We start from the raw sequence: 15,012 nt of genomic DNA, 5'->3' as shown, positions 1-15,012 counted from the left end.
TTTTTTTTATATGCATGAAAAACACAATTAATTTCAGTCATTTTCTGAAATATATACAACATAAAAAATATTGATTATACATGGATTAATCAATCTTTTTATGTTTCTAATCAAAATGATTAAATTTTGCTGTGACTGAGCAATGGATAAAAGTATGTTTTTTTAAATTTTATTATTTATAATTTACTTTATTTTAATTGAATTAAGATAAACGTATTTAACAGAGAAGGATATATTTATCTAAATATAAACAAACTATTAATGAAAGAAGAATAGAGGGACGGCACTGTCCATTATTTGACGAGCATCATCCATCTTAGGAAAGATCCATCAACGAGAAGGAGTATCTTTTGTTAACCCCTTCCTTTTTTTTCACCTTCCTCCACAGGATCTTCGATAGTCATCCTTTCTTTTTGTGTCGCCCCCTCCTGTCCTCATCCTTCGGATCTATAATCGTTTCAGAATTATTGTGGTTTAATAGAACTGGCGGTTATTAAAAATATGGAAACGAATAAATGGCTAGTACATTTTTAAAAACAAAGAAAATAATATAAAATGATTTAATTTTTTTTTTTTTTTTAATAAGATGGCCACTAGACCTGCTAATGTAAAACGTCATTAGAGTGCTGCCAATGGGTAGTTTCTCTACACGCTTGTAACACTCCAATTTAACTTAGATCAGATTTACTAAATGTATTATAATGTACAATTGTAAATAGCAATAAATAAATATTTTAAAAAAAAAGGTTTTTTCGTAAAGTCAAATATATTTATGGAAATATCCATATTTTAACATATAAACTTTCATGGTTCTGATAAGGCAATTTTTCTTAAGCTACCAATTCCATCTTTTGTATATATTTAAATAATCTTAATTGATATTATTTTCGCTCAGTGTGCTTTATTCTATGTCAAATAAACATACCGTTTTGTGATTTAATGACCTTATAAGGGCAAAATATTAGTTTCAAATAAATAAAAACTTTTGAAACATTTTATTATATATCTCAGGTTCTAATTTGTTTAATTAGATCTATTTTGTGCCCTATGTTCGTGATCTATGTTTATAGAGCCCTAAACCACTGCCAAGCTTGGTTTAGATTGGTTGAACCATGTTGAAGTTAATTCTATATATATATATAATTTATTCAAATATTTGGGGCTGGTATTTATCTATTAAATAAATCAAATGGTATCCTTATTTAACAATTTTAAAAACAACATTATCATTAATAACATACCATACCTTAAATATAAATTCACACCTCACATCAAAATTTAAAAAATGTTAAACAGGCTATTTTGCTCAGGTCATCAAATTCAAGTCAAAATAATCCAATGAAAAAGTCAATGTGTGTAACAATAGCAATAGTGCAGCATGCAGCTAAAAACCAACACATTTTTGATTTTGATAACACCATAATTTTACATAAAGAAAACAATATGTTCAAAAGAAAAATATTTAGGTCAATTTATATGTCAGAGAACATCAATGATACAGGAAATTTTAAAACAGATACAAGGAATTTGAACCAATATTATGCAGAGATTTTAAGTAAAATAAATTTATGAAAAATATGGGAAACATTTTTTTTACTATTTACCATTAATTTGAATTTAATAATTGGAACAAGAAAAATCAAGACCAAAATACAATAATAATAATCCTGACCTGAGTGTTTGGAAGGTTATAAATAGTTTATCTGATAGTGGATAGTGTGTTTTTAATCTAAAATTAAAGTTTTAAAAATTAATGAAGTTCTAAAAAAATAGGTAACTAGACATAAGATTATTAATAATTAATTTTATTTTTTATTAATTGACTTTTTCATTGGATGATTTTGACTTGAATTTGATGACCTGGGCAGAACAGCCTGTAAAACTAAGCTGTTGAATGTTTAGATTGTCCTTGAGGATGGTCGAATTGGCCGAAACGTTGGACTACTATTCATAAAGAATATTGAGACTTAATAAGGATACCATTTGATTTATTTAATAATTAATTATATATGTTACTTCAACTTGCTAATGAAAATGGATGTACTAATTTTTTTAACAAGAAGTGAAGGCGTGCGCCTGGTATTTAATGTTTTTTATCTAGCAGGGCAATGCTCCACTATTGGTATATTTGAGGATGTTTATACATTAATTGAAGACGGTAACTATAGCAACATATAGAACTAACTTCAACACGACTCAACCAATCTATACCAAGCTTGACAAAGGTTTAGGGCTCTATATATTGCACGAAAGGGCACAAAATAGATCTAATTAAACAAATTACAACCGGAGATATAAAATGAAATGTTTGAAAAGTTTTTCTTTATTTGAAACTAATATTTCGCCTTTATAAGGTCGTTAAATCTAAATTTTGTAGTGTACGTTATATTCAGCTTGCCAATTAGTACAAAAGCCAGGAAGAAAAAAAGGCAATTATCTCAATCCAATTTTTGATTAGTTTAATGAAAACTATGTATAATTACTAGTCAAAGTTGATGAATCTGCCAAGTATAGGTAGGGGGAAATAAAAAATTCCGGCTCTTTCAAAACCTTAAAAAAACATTAATTTTTCATTCGGAGGTCTTTATCTTAAAAACTAGAAAATTATTTAAAGAAAAGTAAATTTACTGAAATATTAGTCCTAATAGAGCTATTTACGTTCAATAGTTCTTGAGATATAGCTTTTTAAAAAGCAATATTTCATAAAAATGTACTGAAAGATTTATTTTGAGAGATCTATATCTCAAAATCTAGTTGATGTATAGATGTCTATTAGCACTCAACATAAAGGTAATTTAACTTACTTTAAGTAGTTTATTACACTTATCTTCGTAGGGGTAGTAGATTTTATGATATTCACATATGAATATAAATTTAGCAAATGAAAATTTGTCCAAACAGCAATAAATGAATTTATATTAGCAAATTTTATGAAAATCACTACTCCTACGAAAATAAATGTCATAAACTGCTTTATAGCTCATTAAACTAGCTTTAATTTGAGTGCTAATAGACATCTGTACGTCACATAGTTTCTGAGATATAGATTTCTCAAAGACTACTGATATGTCAGTACGTTCCATACAACATTTCTATGAAACGTTGCTTTTCAAAAAGCTAAATCTCGAGAACTATTGAACGTAAATAGCTCTATCAGGGCTAACATTTTAGCAAATTTATTCTAATTTTGATGATGTTCTCTTGGATTTTCTACTGTTAGTTGGACCTCATTGTTGGATATTTTGACGATTTGGTAAGAGCCAAATACCAATATTTGCATGATAAACTTTGTAATCACCCAAACCCACAGTTGCTAACCTGACGTCTCCTTCATTTCCTGACTATCATTTTGGGAGTCTCAAAAGAAGTTGGCCTCGAGATCTCCTCTTGGAGAATTATTAGATTCATTACATGTCTGTATTTCGCCATTGTATAGCTAACATCCAATTGACTTGTAATTATTTTTAATATAGTTTTAAACGTCAATAAATAAATTAATTATAAAAAATATATTTATAGGTAAATGAAAGTAAACAACTTTTTTTATAATTTTGTTTCAGTATAATAAAGAAATAATAAGATAAGAGCATGCTGTCAATTTGGTCTATTTTCAAATATACCTTATACAATAATGTGCTAGGTAACAAATTGTTACTAATGATACGTGATGGGAATACAATAGCAGTTGACGCAGTATTAGGTGACATTTGAAATGTCCCCTAATCGAGACACGATCTGTACATCAGCTACGGGAAATGACGACTCATCGACCGAGGATAAGAGATAAAAAACCGAAAATAATATTTCCTGGCTATGTTAATTCCTTGACCATCCCTCAGTAGAGATGACAGTAGATACGGTGACAACTTGTCCCCAAGAGAAACAATACTCCTTATCTCTTCCTGGTTACAAGGGTTACTATATCTGTCCAACGGAGCTCCTGGCTTCATTCTATTTCAAGCTAGAGTATTCAGTAATTCAGAACACAACCTTCCCTATTTAATCAGTAAAATATTTTTTACTATTTGTTTTCTATTCCAAAAGAAACATACCACCCAGTTTTGAGGTGAAATGAATCCTCACTTGTTTTAGAACAGATATTTCTAAATTACTCACTGTGCCAATGCTTTCCAGTACTAATTTTCCAAATGATCCTTTCAGATTGACTAACTCAAATTTCAACAATATTCATAAATTTATCTTTAATTATAATTATCGTTCCAAAATAATACCATATTTCTTAAGCAAAATGGTGACAGAAATATAACAGTTAACAAAAATTTACACGTTATTAGTTATAACGTAAACTTAAGCTTAATCTTTTTTTTTTAAATATTTATTTACTGCTATTTAAAACTCTACATTATAATACATTTAGTAAATCTGATCTAAGTTAAATTTGAGTGTTATAGGAGTGTAGAGAAACAACCCATTGGTAGCACTCTAATGACATTTTACATTTGCTGGTCTCGTGGCCATCTTCTTTTCAGGCACCTCGGAGGATTGTCAGGAATGGAAGAGGATGCAAGGTTACAAACTAGGGGGTTTGAGTGGTTGAAGAGTTTATAATGGAAGGAGTGATATCTGGTTCGGGCTAGATCGGCTACATAGGGAACATTAAGGTCTTTATGTATGATTTTATTTGTGACAAAGTAAGGATTATTGAGGATTTTACGAAGGATTTTGGATAGTAAGGATTGAATGCGAGAGGAATTCAAAGGTTTAGTGGAGCCCCAACGCTCAACTCCATATGTCCAGATTGGCCTTATTACTGTCCTGTAGATCAGTCTTTTGTAATGTGTTGGAATCTTAGACAGTTTGTCTAGTAAGTGCTGTAATAGTCGAAATCGAAGTGCAGTTTCCTGTCTTTTCAGTCTGGTGTGAGGATTCCAGGTTAATCGTATGTCCAAATGTAGTCCAAGGTAGCAGATCTGTTCGACAGGAGTAACATCATTAAATAAAACTGTGGGGCAGTCATTAGGTTTACGACGAAGGGTAAAGGTGATTTAATGGGATAAGCTTAAACTTAACTTCATATTTTGCTTCTTTCTCTAATATAATGGTTACATATTTCATTTGTTACATATATTTTCTTTCTCTCAATTTTATTATTTCATTCCTTATTTTTAATTTTTAAATTATTAATACACTAAAATATTCATATTTCTTTGCATTATACAACTTCAAATTTTTATTTTATTTCCTTAATTATGTTATTTTACCTACTTATTCAATTACCTATATATAAATTTTATTTTACACTTCTTTCATCACTTTAATTTTATTAATTCCATTCTATAGAATATTTATTTTATGTCATACTGTTTATATTTATTTTTTATTTTCTATATTCATTGGTCGTTATCTTGTTGTGTTCTTAGCCCTGATGAAGTCTAGAAGTTCTGACCGAAACGTTGGTATGATTAAATAAGTTACTTCAACTTATTTGTGTATTATTTTGACCGCACCTCCAACAATCTTCTCCTCCTATAAGTTATCCACGGTCAACAATCTCTCATGATTACTAAAATTTACATTTTGCTCTAAACCATATATATATATAAGTTATCCAAGATATAAAAATTCTCCACTTACAACCACCATATACCATATACCACACTATACCACTTATCACCATAACTAGTGACATGCAACCAATATATTACAGGAATTATATATAATTAATTGACTTGTTTTAACTAATAGAAAAGTTTTTATTTAAATAAAAATAAAATTCTATATTATTCATGAATAAACGTTAATTGCTTGTGAAAGAATATTTAATAATATTCATAAATTAATATCAGTTGTCGAGAAAATTAAATTAAATAAGAGAAATGCGGGAAAAATGTATTAATAAGAAAAAAAAGGAATTGGAGGTGCTGGGATTTGAACCCAGGACTTTCAGCATGCGAAGCAGACACTCTACCACTGAGTTACACCCCCTACCTATTATTGTTAACAATAGTACTAAAAGTACATTGCACTAATTAGATAAATTTCAATTGAAAATAAACAGCTATTACAAAACGTACGGAAGTATCTAACAATTTGGACAGTGAAAGTTGGCTTACTTTGATGTATTTCAGTACTCTGAAACATTAAATTGTTGTTTAATAATAGCTGAGTAATAAAATTCTGTTATATTAAAAAAAAAGTTTTATTTGTATGAACAAAACCACTAGACCTTGATGTGTTGACTGTTTTTATTTAAAAGAGAATCTTAGAAATAATAAAATGGGGGAACATGGTTAGGGTGGCTGTCAATAAAGATATCAGAATGGTAAAAGAGAACTATTTATTTATATTTATATATATATTTGAAACGTCGGACATTAAAATAGTTTTTTGTTTTTTTTTAAATTGTTTTTGATCGCAACCCTGACCATCATCTTATATTTGAGAACTATTTATGGTTAACCAACGGTTAAAATGGGCTTTGCCATTCCTGAATGAATGTTCTGTTCCAACTGTGAGGGAGGGGGGGCGCTGGTTAACAATAAATAGTTTTCTTTTACTATTTTGATACCTTTATTGACCGCCACCTAGACCATCAACCTCCAATAATTTATTTCTAAGATTCCTTTTAAAAATCAGTCAACAGATTAGAGTCTAATTGTCTTGTTCATAGAAATAAAACTTTTTTTTTAATATAACAGATTTTTTAATCAACTGATCTAACGGTACTTTTATGACCGTATGATCAACTATCTTCTCCCACTTAGAATTTTTTTTTTTTTACAGCGTCTCTGAAGTACAAGCGAACAAATATTAGGGGTATTCATGATCTTTAGTTTAACATGTTAAATGGAAAAAAAATTGCCTTCTTTTGCCGTGGTAAAACGAAATAACATGTAACATGGCTGAGAGTCTGTTACTAGGTCTGTTAAGAGAATGACGTCACACAATAGACCAGTTGAGCTCGCTACCATTTTTGTTTATTGTATCAGGTTAGTTCTTTTGTGTTTGTGGTCGTTATTATTCCATACCCCTGTTGTTAAATCACAATGGATAATTTTAATAATACAACGGAGAAAAAACACAGAAGAGGTATTAGCAGATCGCCTTGTGTTGGATAGGGGCGATTTGAATTTGTAATGGATAGGATTGCGGAGGAGCTGAAGCTTCGTAAAATCAAAATACAAAAAAAATTTGAATTAAAAAAATTAAAAGTAGAGCTTTTAAAGAAGTCCGATTGACAAAATAATTGAACTTAAAAATATTTATAATTATGTATGCATTCTTACTTATGTATATATTATTATTTATGTATCATTAATTAAATAGAACATTTATACTTTATAAAAAGTGGAAATCATTTAAGACCTCAGCAGTCCCTCTCTCCCTCAAATAGATGTAAGCTTTTTATTTTGGTTCATGAATGATTTCATGTCAAATCAACACATTCTAAATACTTTTTTACCTCATTATCTTATAATCTAATAAAATTTGACACCAAAGTAGTTTCCATAAAGCTTACTGGCACCTAAGAGGAACATCCAAGTTTTATTAAATTATGTTCATCAGTTTTTAAATTATAGCTCTATAGTTTTCTAAATTGTTAATGGCTAGATTTTTAAATACAAATAGCTCCACTCATAATTAGCTATAACATCACTAAGGTAGAAACATGGAATGAGTGACATATTGTAGCTATTTAAATTAACTTTTACCTGACATGTAACATGCTATATATGCTTGTTAGAAAATTTTTAAAAGAAATTACTGAAAATAAATGATTTTATTCTTAAACAATACATAAGGTTTGAAGATAGGAGGATAATGGATTCATTATTACAATAAATACTAAAAAAGTTGGTTGAATGACAACTTTTATTAGATACCATTTTTCTTAGAACATAATAATTTTATTCAAACATGCACAATAAAATATTGAAAATTAGTAACAACCTAAACTCAAAAACTTTCAACAAAGTTGTCAATTAGCTTATCTTCATTCTCTTCCTCACAAGTTTGAAGATCAATAAGACTTTCACACAAATTCCACTTTTCACTCACTCTAGGGATGTTGTAATAAATTGTTTAAATCCAAACTGAAATTTAAATCAAATTCGAAGCAAACAATAACATGAGGCTCTGGAAGGAAAGGTTATAATAATCAGGTTATACAATAATCAGGTTATAAACATAAAGGCTTATAAAACAAGTTACTGAGAAAATCCGCTAGGGGCTCTTATGCATTTAACGTTTAACATGATTTCAAATAGGGCTGGTCACAATCCTATAGTTATAACATTGAATACCTCTATAATAATAAAAATATAAATTAGCCGCATTGGTGAGGCTAATTGGAATAAAAAAGCAATATTGTATATTTTTTATATTATGATACAAATTAAAAAATAAAAATAAATACTAAATAAAACAAAAACATATTGTCATTGACAGCAGTTTAAGTTTTGTAAATACTAAATTTGTTTTATGAAACTTTCAGTCACTTACCTACAAATGGACAGTATAGTTACTGTACTATTTTTCGACAAGATATTGGACATATGGCCTGGGGTGTGACAGTAACCTTCTTGATAAAATCGACTGCAGAGAAGTTTCACTTTATAAAATCGATTTTACATTATTCCGATTTTATAGAAAATGGATAAAGGAACGTTGATTAAATTCAATATATCAAAGTACAACTAAATGGTCTTTAATGTCAGATAGATATTATTGTCATTAAATAGTCTGACACGGCTTAAATGCACATTTTTCCAAAAATCATCTTTTAAATTACATTAACTTTGTTTATTTTAATAAAATAAACAATTTTCATAAAAAGCAATGTTGAACCATAGATAAATGCAGAAGATTAAAGAATTTTATGAATAACTAAAGAAGAGAAATGGAAACATCCAATTCGAATAGGAAGGGCCGAAACCACCCGAACTTTACCGATAACATTGGAGCTTCAGTATCTTTATCAAAATGTTGTTTTTTTGGTAGGAAAGAAACTAATACTCGTTATTCTTACCTTGAGAAACACTATGATTCTAATTTTATTAGCAAAATAAAAAAAAAAATTGTTCATAATAATTTTCGCCTTCCCAGGACTTAATATTTTATTTTTTGAAAATAACAATAAATTAAACACCAGAGCACCAATTTACACCAAGCTTGGAGGATCTATGAGGGGTAGTAATTGAATGTTGAGAGATGTGCACACCAACCCAGATTTTTTAAAGATTGTAATTGTAATTAAGAAAAAAGTAAACAACAAAAAAAAATATTATTTAATTTTTTTAGTAAGTCGACGAAAATTTATTTTTAACAATAAAACATAGAGATTTAAAGATTTTTTCATGTTATTTCTTGTCAAAACAGAATTAGGACCGGATTTAGAAATATTTCTGATAATTCATAAATCGCTAAAAATAATAATAATTATTATGTAATAAAAATTAAATGGAATAAATACAGATTTCAGCTGAGAATTAGGTGAATAATACTAAGTGAGCCACTGTCTCGGGAATAAAGTAGTGTATGATGAATTCCTAGATTATAGTAGAGGATTAGGAGGCTATTGGCGGTTTATTTCTGTCCTGTAATATTCAAGTGGGATGGGTAGTTCAGTGATAAGGCACTGGGTTACTAACTCCAAGGACACGGGTTAGAATTCTGCTTTCGCAGATAATAATTGTCTGTTTTATTGTATCCGTGAGTTAGTCCTGTGAGCCCTCAATGCTTCCTAAAGTGGGTATGCGTAATTGGTTAAAAGTCTTTTTTTTTATAATATTACAATCTGCCACAAATTTGGGCAATGGGTAATAGTGACAATTGTACATTTTCATAAAATATATATACATATAATAAAATTAATAAATAAATAAATTAAATCTCTAAATAGTTAAAACATAGTGGCCGAACATGATTCTGACCAAATCATCTCCTTATACAACCGTTGGCCTAGTAATATTAGTTCCTCAGAATGTACTGACCCCTGACCTTTCATGGGTTGTGGTACAGATTTCATTTTTTTTTTAATTCGTTCAAATTTTTGTTTCTTTTTCTTATTATAACCTAATTATTGATATTTCATGTAGTTTTTGAATAAGAAATATTTCGAGGGTTAGGTAAATCTGAATCTAATAAATCGAGAAGATAAAACATAGGCATATTTTAAAATTTTGTCATTTCTATAAAAATAAATAACAAATTTTCTGCGATTTAAAAAAAGCAAAATAGTTTAGGATGTTCCTCCTTCTTTAAAATTAAAATTAATTTTATAATATTATGTATTATAATATCCATATAATAATTTTATAATATTATGTATTATAATATCCCCCCAACCATCTTCTCCTCATTTAAAATTAAAGAAAACAAATCAGAAATTACAAATAATTTTGCGGAGGAGGAAAAAGAAAAAATATTTATTTATTGTTTAAACGAGGAAATATTGGTTTAAAAAGTGTTTAATTTTGCAAAATAAACAAATCATACAATTAGATATATTTTTAATGTATTTTCCTTTGAATATAATTTTCTTTAATACTATTATCATCTTAATAAAAGCCAAAAAAGAAAACCATAGAAAATTAGTATAATGTTTACAGTACGCACATTTTCCAAGCAAGCTTAAACTCCTCTCGATTACAATATTTCTTTATTTTATCTCTTCCCAGGTTCTTTTCTACTGATCTTCAATCTCTCACAAGATATTTTTCTAACGTGCATAGTTTGGATTATACTTTTAAATTATAACTTCCTTAGTGGAATAATTTGAGATTTACATATCTAGAATAATTGCTAAACGTACTGTGTTGATCTTTCTTTTCTTTATGTATTTGGTGATAACTTCACGGAAATACTTCCAAAATATATAAATTCAATATTCATTTTCGAAACAAAAAGTTAAATCAAAATTAACCACAATCAGTTGAATTTTTACTTTGAGTACTAACACCATGATATATATTTTGAAACATACAAAAAAGTAAATCATGTCATAAAGTACTAGAGTATTATGCTTGATGAGGATGATGTATTTTTTGACACTTACCACTCGAGTTTGGTAGATGTATTGTGTATATTTTTTTTAATATACGCAAAGGGTTCTCTTTGCAAACTAGCTACATAAATATTTAGGAATCATTAGACGATGACAGAAGAATTTCCAATTAAAACAATTCTCTAAAGTGGATAGGGAGGGGGTGAGCGAAGTTGGCTGGCCCTATCATTAATCACAGATAACTAATTAACAGTTAATTATGCCTTGGTAGTATGCACTATCCATCAATATCCTTTTGATTGATACGTCTGTCCTGCGCACATATCCTCCGACCATATCCTGTCACCATTATTGAAATTTGTTGTCGATCCATCTTCGGTCAACATTCAGAACGAAAGTCCTACGTTCAAGTGCTGGTTGTAGAAACTTTCAGTGTGCCCAACTAAAAAATATTTTTACTTGAACACAAACAATGTGACATGGTTTCAGCCGCACTTAATTTTCATTAGGTATAAAAGCTCGTTACATCTACATGATCAGTTGTATTCTATTAACTACAATACATCAAGACTTACGTCTTAGCATCAGGAAAAAGGAAGGGCCAAGTGTGTTTAGTTTAATGGATTTATACCACCATTTTACAAGAAGATGGTATGTTTTAAATTATTTTTAAAAAAGCTTACAGCATAAAAGTTATTTTTAGTGTTTTTCTCAATACATAGCTCTAATAGGTAAAGTTGTCCTTCAGCTTCCTACGTTGTGCTACAGTACAAGGGAAACTTCGGCTTCCGTGTCTTTCCAGAGGTTTTTTACTCCAATCAATCATTCAAGTTCCCTGTGGTCCATTTTCTCCCTGTGTTCAATTTTCTCAGGTCCATTTTACAGCTTTTGTTAGGATTTCCTCTCTTCGGGGAAGGATTTTCTTGTTAGTTGGGTATCATTTCAACTTAACCTCAATAGCTATGTTTTCAGGGCTCAATAAATTTGACATTATCGTCTTAATTGCTAATCACATCCAGTTCCTGGTAATCTATTATGCGTGTTTAAGAAAGGTGCCCCCTCACTTGTGAACTGAAATTCATTATGCCATCAAGTGGCCAAGATAAGTGGTAGGAGACCTGGGCAGCGATCTTGATCCACAATAAAATAGGGATAAGAACCAATTTGAGTAGCTATCTTGACCTGGACAGGTGAAAAAAGAGACAAAACTCTTCAAGAAGGTCTCTTCTCATAAATCATGAGGGAGTAAAACCTTACACTCAGGCGAGAGAGGCGGGGGCGGCGGCAGGAGAATGAGGGAGAAGAACCAAGAGGGAACCCTTATTTCATCTTCATATTCACACCAGAACCAACCTTCAAGCCCCAGGAATATCAAACAAGTAAAATATAATATTTAAATCAATTAGTGCAATGAAACCAAAACTATCACTAACAAACTAACCATCTTGTTTAAACTGTCCAGAAAATTGTTTCAGAAAACTTATAAAGAGAGAATAGAGGTATTTCATTTAAAAGCACATGATATCAATTTATTATAAATAGTCCACTACATCATTACCAGAAAATTACAAGTAGTTCTTTATTCAAACCAGCCATTCCAACACATAAGAATTAAATTTGGGTGATGTCCCCCAACTTTTACTCCGAGGAATATCTAAATTAAACAACGCGCCAGATGCCTTATTTGCATATTGGGCCAAAACTCTACATTCTCCCCTGTTGGAAGACTCAAAGAGTACCTAGGTAATTTAGTTTCACCTTTCAGTAAATTATGGGCCTAAGAAATGATTTTATAATTACCACGTAGGAAGCCAAAACTAGATAGACAGAATCAACACAGATATGAAAGAGGACAGCAGTACCTCATGGAAGTGTAGAGAAGGCTGGTTCGGGGAAACAAAGATGTACTTGGTATGCAGAGCCAACCGAAAGAAAGATTGTGCATTTAGAGAGCAGTGTCGATTTCTTCAAGGAATCATCATTAATTATTTTTTTTTCTCGATCTCATCACTGGCCCAATTTTCGTAGTTAATTGTAATTCCGAGGTAAGTGAAATAATCAACAGGTATTTTAGCTAACGCGGTCTTCTTTCTGCTTATGAAGTTTACTTTACCATGGATTCGTTTTCGAATCATCAATCTTGTGCCCAACGTTTTAACTTTGTCGACCAACTTAAGAAATACTTCTCTTAACACCTGTTCACTGTCCAAAGTTATGATGCCATCTGCATAATAAAGAATCTGGTACCAACGGCATAGCGAAGTACTCTTTGGACCATAGCTTTATGCAGTACTAAGTTAAAAAGCATTGCTGATAGGGCATCTCCTTGTCTTACCTCGGAACTAAACTGTATCTTTCTTGTTATGTGGTTACTAACGAGAACATTGTCTAGAGTTTGGATTGTCATTTTTATCAGATAAATTAGTTTTAGTGGGACGTTATAAACTCTCACGCTATTAATAAACTGAATTTAATCGAGCTTGAGCCGCAAACACTCATGACTTAAGTGGACAAGCTGGTCATTGCTTGAACGCCAACACAAAGTCATAAAAGGTCAATGCCATTACAATCTTCGGGGAGGGTTGTAGGGATGGTTGGGGTTGAATAGGGATTAGGATGGTAGGTTCTGAATGAATTGGGTAAATCTAGATGAAATAACGTCTGGGACATATGGTTACATACATAAGTTATATACATGGGACATAAGTTTAAGTTGGTTACGTAATATTTTCATTTAGCAGCAAGACTTTACATTGAAAGGACAGGATACGTCTGTTGTTCGGAAATTGTGTGGACCCCTACAAAGTCCATATTTCCTGATCGGTTTCAGTTTATAGATTTTATCGCCTGATTTCTAATAACTTAGCCATACAAAATGGTCTGTGTCTATGTGGAAGCCAAGCTCCAAAACGAAAAGTGAAATATAAGAAGATGGTCAGGGTTGCAGTCAGAAGTGAAACAAAAATAGTTTACAACTATTTATTTTCCAACGTTTCGCCCCACTTTGCAGGGCTTCATCAGGGCTAAAAAGATACAACATGAAACTGTCCAAATGAATAAGTTGAACAACGTAAAAGTAGCTGTTCAACTTATTCATTTGGACAGTTTCATTTTGTATCTTTTTAGCCCTGATGAAGCCCTGCAAAGTGGGGCGAAACGTTGGAAAATAAATAGTTGTAAACTATTTTTGTTTCACTTCTGACCGCAACCCTGACCATCTTCTTATATATCAATTTTTACGGTCAATTATATATACATATATTTCACTAAAGTGAAATTAAGTATTAAAGGTAGCAGCCATATACTTCATTTTTCTTATAATCCTTTCCTTAGGAGACTTTAAGTGTGCTGACCAAAAATTGCAGGATGTTAAAAATCGGCTTAGCTATCTAAAGAAACTTCATATTCCATAACTAAGGCATAAAAAGATATTACATGAAATTTAACAAAATGTATATTACATAGATATAGATAGATCTAGGTCCGATGGAACACCATAAAATTAAATATCTATGTCTATTTTAAAATAGTGTTGATATAAATGGTAATACAGATAGTAAAGGCATTTAAGCAATAACCGTCCTTATGATGGAAATTGTTATACTGCCTTCAGGTGTCTTCAAGAACGCAGCCTTGCAGAACGGAGAATGGCAAGTCTTTGTGACGAAGGGAACAGGCCAGAAGGGCCTTAAAGTTCTCATCTTCTCCCCTTCGTTTTAAACTTGCTAACAATTTAAATTATCCCCGGAACTATTTGGCCAACTCTGGGCTCCAGTGACCCGGCCTTTCACGTCTTTGATGCCTGGAGGAACCCTTTATTGGCCCTCCTCTTGGAAATAGTTTCACTTTTAATTGAGATTACAACTCAGGGAGGGTGGCGATTAGATTTTTCCTTGATGTCTTGTCTCATCTCTTGCAGTATAACATCTAACGACATCTTTTTTAACAATTTCATTAAAAACTCCTGATCAAATCTTTATTGTCATATTATTATCACTTACTGAGCTTTAAAAACACACACACATGTATATACATAATGGAGTATA

General features: G+C 30.6%; 1 non-coding gene across 1 annotated transcript; it reads right to left on the bottom strand.

Moving 5' to 3' along the window:
- Positions 1-5,874: 5,874 nt before the first annotated feature.
- Positions 5,875-5,946, bottom strand: TRNAA-CGC (transfer RNA alanine (anticodon CGC)). Its single transcript has one exon. It is a non-coding gene; the product is annotated as a tRNA-Ala (tRNA).
- Positions 5,947-15,012: the final 9,066 nt, after the last annotated feature.

This window comes from Halyomorpha halys, unplaced genomic scaffold (assembly GCF_000696795.3).
Source record: "Halyomorpha halys isolate HHAL.00 unplaced genomic scaffold, Hhal_1.1 Scaffold149.1, whole genome shotgun sequence".
Taxonomy (NCBI): Eukaryota; Metazoa; Arthropoda; class Insecta; order Hemiptera; family Pentatomidae; genus Halyomorpha; species Halyomorpha halys.
The sequence above is the reverse complement of the archived record's forward strand: the minus strand, read 5'-3'. Positions and strand labels throughout refer to the sequence as shown.